We start from the raw sequence: 5,941 nt of genomic DNA, 5'->3' as shown, positions 1-5,941 counted from the left end.
TAACAGAAATATTCATAAAATGTCCAACATGCCATACATGATCACTTTATTCTTCAAGCTCAATATCTCCAATTTCATAATTCATCAGGAGATCATCATCATCATCATTTATGACCGCGTTTGCTGCAGGCAAACTGGTACTGGCATGATGAGATTCATTCTTTGTTGGTTGCTTATCATCTTTCTTCATCATCATTTGATAAGCATCAACCAAATGCCTTGGTATGCGACATGTGCGAGACCAGTGCCCACTACATCCGCATCGGTAGCAAACCTGTTTATGATCAGAGTTTTCCTTTGATGAGTTTTGATTTCCTGGGTAAGAACAATGCGTCTGTACCCCTACGGTTACCGCGATTGTATGAGCTTTGACCTTCCGGGACAAAACCAATACGTTCCATACCTCTACGGTTACCACGACCGTGTCTACCACCACGACCTTACCACGACCTCTTCTATTTTTCCACCCTTTGGCAATATTATGTTTCAGGCACAGGTGCAGAGCCAACTGGTCGTGCATTATGATTTTTCATCAGCAACTGATTATGTTTTTCAGCCACAAGAAGTGCTGAAATTAGTTCAGAGTGTTTGTCATAATTCTTAGCCCTGTACTGCTGCTGGAGTACAAGGTTACTCGCATGAAAAGTAGACAAAGTCTTTTCAATTAAATCAGACTCTGAAACTTCATGTTTGCAGAGCTTCAGTGTGATACAATTTTGTGCAGGGCTGAATTATATTCAATTACAGATTTGTAATCTTGAAACCAGATTCAGCCAGTCAAATTGTGCCTGAGGGAGGACAATTGATAGTTGTTGGTCAAATCGGTCCTTCAGGGACTTCCATAATGCATGTGGGTCTTTTTCAGTCAAATACTCATTTTTAAGATCGTTATTCAAATGGTGGCGTAGGAAAATAAGAGCTTGTGCCTTCTGGGCATCAGTGCTTTGTGACTCATCAGCAATAGTTTGCTTTAAGTCCTTTGATGTCAAATGCATTTCAACATCTAGGGCCCAGGTTAAATAGTTGCTACCGTCAATAGCAAGCTCAGTAAATTCACGTTTGGCAATTGAAGACATGATAAGAAAGTAAATTTTTTTTTTAATAGTAATAAAAGAAGTGTAGGAAAGTAGTACCGTTCACCGGAGATTTAGAACACTCGTGCTGATAACGTGTTGTAAATTATAGTACTACTACTAATTAACAGAAATATTCATAAAATGTCCAACATGCCATACATGATCACTTTATTCTTCAAGCTCAATATCTCCAATTTCATAATTCATCAGGAGATCATCATCATCATCATTTATGACCGCGTTTGCTGCAGGCAAACTGGTACTGGCATGATGAGATTCATTCTTTGTTGGTTGCTTATCATCTTTCTTCATCATCATTTGATAAGCATCAACCAAATGCCTTGGTATGCGACATGTGCGAGACCAGTGCCCACTACATCCGCATCGGTAGCAAACCTGTTTATGATCAGAGTTTTCCTTTGATGAGTTTTGATTTCCTGGGTAAGAACAATGCGTCTGTACCCCTACGGTTACCGCGATTGTATGAGCTTTGACCTTCCGGGACAAAACCAATACGTTCCATACCTCTACGGTTACCACGACCGTGTCTACCACCACGACCTTACCACGACCTCTTCTATTTTTCCACCCTTTGGCAATATTATGTTTCAGGCACAGGTGCAGAGCCAACTGGTCGTGCATTATGATTTTTCATCAGCAACTGATTATGTTTTTCAGCCACAAGAAGTGCTGAAATTAGTTCAGAGTGTTTGTCATAATTCTTAGCCCTGTACTGCTGCTGGAGTACAAGGTTACTCGCATGAAAAGTAGACAAAGTCTTTTCAATTAAATCAGACTCTGAAACTTCATGTTTGCAGAGCTTCAGTGTGATACAATTTTGTGCAGGGCTGAATTATATTCAATTACAGATTTGTAATCTTGAAACCAGATTCAGCCAGTCAAATTGTGCCTGAGGGAGGACAATTGATAGTTGTTGGTCAAATCGGTCCTTCAGGGACTTCCATAATGCATGTGGGTCTTTTTCAGTCAAATACTCATTTTTAAGATCGTTATTCAAATGGTGGCGTAGGAAAATAAGAGCTTGTGCCTTCTGGGCATCAGTGCTTTGTGACTCATCAGCAATAGTTTGCTTTAAGTCCTTTGATGTCAAATGCATTTCAACATCTAGGGCCCAGGTTAAATAGTTGCTACCGTCAATAGCAAGCTCAGTAAATTCACGTTTGGCAATTGAAGACATGATAAGAAAGTAAATTTTTTTTTTAATAGTAATAAAAGAAGTGTAGGAAAGTAGTACCGTTCACCGGAGATTTAGAACACTCGTGCTGATAACGTGTTGTAAATTATAGTACTACTACTAATGGGAGAATGTGGTATAACCGATTAAGTGAATTCCTCCAGAAGAAGGGATATATAAATAATGATGTTTGTCCTTGCATCTTCACTAAGAAGTCATCAGATGGTTTTTGCATCATCTCTATCTATGTTGATGACATGAACATTGTTGGAACACACAAAGATATTGTGGAAGCATGTTCCTACTTAAAATTGGAGTTTGAAATGAAAGACTTGGGGAAGACTAGGTTTTGTCTCGGCCAGCAGATCGAGCATCTCCCTGGTGGAATTTTTATACACCAGTCAAATTATACAAATAAACTCTTAGAGAAATTCTATATGGATAAGTCACATCCCCTTAGTACTCCAATGGTGGTTCGGTCCCTTGAAGTGAACAATGACCCATTTAGACCTAAAGTTCGGTCCCTTGAAGTGAACAATGACCCATTTAGACCTAAAGAGGATGATGAGGATATGCTAGGACCTGAAGTCCCATATTTAAGTGCTATTGGTGCTTTACTCTATCTAGCTAACTGCAATTTAAGTGCTATTGGTGCTTTACTCTATCTAGCTAACTGCATTAGACCAGATATTGCTTTTGCAGTAAATTTACTTGCTAGATTTAGTGCCTCTCCAACCCAAAGACATTGGAAGGGTGTAAGGCATATCCTTAGATATCTCCAAGGTACAAAAGACCTCGGTCTTTACTTTGAGAGTAACCAGGATATCTCATTGATTGGTTACTCAGATGCTGGTTATATGTCTGATCTTCATAATGCCAAATCACAGACTGGCTATGTTTTCCTTTGTGGAGGTACAGCTATATCTTGGAGGTCTGTTAAACAGACCCTAGTTACTACCTCATCTTCTTGGAGGTCTGTTAAACAGACCCTAGTTACTACCTCATCTAATCACTCGTCTGTTAAACAGACCCTAGTTACTACCTCATCTAATCACTCCTCTGTTAAACAGACCCTAGTTACTACCTCATCTAATCACTCCAGAATCACTCACTCATCAAATATCATTGGCTTCTTCCTTCTTTGCTCTCGGTTTTCTTATTATTATTACTACAAATATTTATATTGTTGTAAAATAATTATTATAACTATGATAATATGAAGAAATGAAAAGTGCTGAAATTAGTTCAGAGTGTTTGTCATAATTCTTAGCCCTGTACTGCTGCTGGAGTACAAGGTTACTCGCATGAAAAGTAGACAAAGTCTTTTCAATTAAATCAGACTCTGAAACTTCATGTTTGCAGAGCTTCAGTTGTGATACAATTTTGTGCAGGGCTGAATTATATTCAATTACAGATTTGTAATCTTGAAACCTCAGATTCAGCCAGTCAAATTGTGCCTGAGGGAGGACAATTGATAGTTGTTGGTCAAATCGGTCCTTCAGGGACTTCCATAATGCATGTGGGTCTTTTTCAGTCAAATACTCATTTTTAAGATCGTTATTCAAATGGTGGCGTAGGAAAATAAGAGCTTGTGCCTTCTGGGCATCAGTGCTTTGTGACTCATCAGCAATAGTTTGCTTTAAGTCCTTTGATGTCAAATGCATTTCAACATCTAGGGCCCAGGTTAAATAGTTGCTACCGTCAATAGCAAGCTCAGTAAATTCACGTTTGGCAATTGAAGACATGATAAGAAAGTAAATTTTTTTTTTTAATAGTAATAAAAGAAGTGTAGGAAAGTAGTACCGTTCACCGGAGATTTAGAACACTCGTGCTGATAACGTGTTGTAAATTATAGTACTACTACTAATAATAACAATAAAAGTAATAATAATAATTATAGTGAAAAGGCCGAAAATCTGGAAATGGGAAAGAAGTGAAGCAGATTGTATATGAAGTTTTTGGGATGATTTATTCAAAGATTGGAGGGGGTATTTATACTACCAGGAGAGAAGTAAACAAATATATATATGTACAGTAATTAATATAATTGTGCTAGTCTGGATGGATTTGTCAAACGCCTAAAAGCTTAGCTGCCAGCCTAAGGTCACGGGTTCAAACCCCCTAACCCATAGCTTTTGTCTCCATCGTGAACTAGCTTTCCAGTCAACATTTAATTATTAAATGTTCTGCAATCTGCCACCACCAGCCGTGATAGCTAAGTGGATTAGATCCTAGTTTTTAAGTGAATGGTCCAAGGTTCGAACCACAACTTGGACATCCACTATTTTCCTTTTGTTTCATAACACTCCCCCTTGGATGTCCAAAGGATGAACACTATATTGCCTCGTTAAAAACCTTACCAAAAGAAAAACCCAGTGGGAAAAAAAACTTTGGGTAAGGGAAAAAGAGTACAATATGTGCTTCTTGATAAAGACATCAATTTGTGCTCCCACTGCTTCTGATACTCATGCCTCATTAAAAACCTCGCTAGAAAAACCCAATGGGAAAAACCTAGTCGAGGGAAAAAGAGTACATGGTATGTCTAATTATGTGATGTACCGGTTGCCTCATTAAAAACCTTATGCTAAGAAAAACCCAGTGGGAAAAAGCTTAGCTAAAGGAAAAAAAAGAGTACAACCATAAAACCTTCTGGGTTTAATCTTCAGGATTTTTCAAGGTTTTCTCGATAACCTAGTCGAGTATATTTAGAAGTTATCGCTCCCCCTGAAGATAACAATCTTCCAAGTCTTCGCATCCCTATCTTGTTAACATATTTTTCAAAAATTGACGTCGATAGGGATTTAGTGAACAAATCTGCTAGATTGTCACTAGAGCGAATCTTTTCAAAAAGAATTTCACCGCTCTTTTGGAGTTCATGTGGGTAAAAGAACTTAGGCGCAATGTGCTTTGTAAGGTTGCCCTTAACATACCCACTACTCATCTGTGCAACACATGCAGCATTGTCCTCATACAAGATAGTGGGGTTGTCAACTCCGCTCGCTATACCACATGAATTATGGATATGATGTATCAATGACCTTAGCCAGACACATTCTCGTGAGGTTTCATATATACATATAATATTATATAATGGGTTTGTTGATTGAAGTTGCAGAAAATGGCAGTAATGGAGGGAGTGATGATGCAAAGTTGATGATAACGAAGATGAAATGGGTTTGTTTTCTTCCTCTAATTACGGATCAAGTTTTATTATTATTATATATTATCCAGCAACCTTTAAGGCACAAAACCTGCAAGTTTTGTCTTTCTTGATGAAAGAAGCGAAGATGCTGCCTATTAAAATTGTAGAAAATGATGAAAGTTGATGAAGATGGTGGCCACGTGAAGCTAAGTATTATCTTTATTATTATATATCAGCCATGTGCTATAGGATTAAAATTACAAAAATGTGCTCATATATACACGCCACATATCAATGAAAAGAAAAAAAGAAGGGAATATATTATTATTATAATTGATTATTAATGATGTTTGGAATTAGGCCATCCGTGACTAATCCAGTTAACATCAAACTTGATTGTGTTTCCCGGAAGTTCGATTGACACAGATTCAAGATTCGCAACCGTTAAATACATTGATTATGGAGCACGACTGAAATTGATTAAGGAGAATTATATTGGAGATTTTGACCCATACTCCGATGAGGTTT

The sequence above is a fragment of the Ipomoea triloba genome, chromosome 15 (assembly GCF_003576645.1).
Source record: "Ipomoea triloba cultivar NCNSP0323 chromosome 15, ASM357664v1".
Lineage (NCBI taxonomy): Eukaryota > Viridiplantae > Streptophyta > Magnoliopsida > Solanales > Convolvulaceae > Ipomoea > Ipomoea triloba.
The sequence above is the reverse complement of the archived record's forward strand: the minus strand, read 5'-3'. Positions refer to the sequence as shown.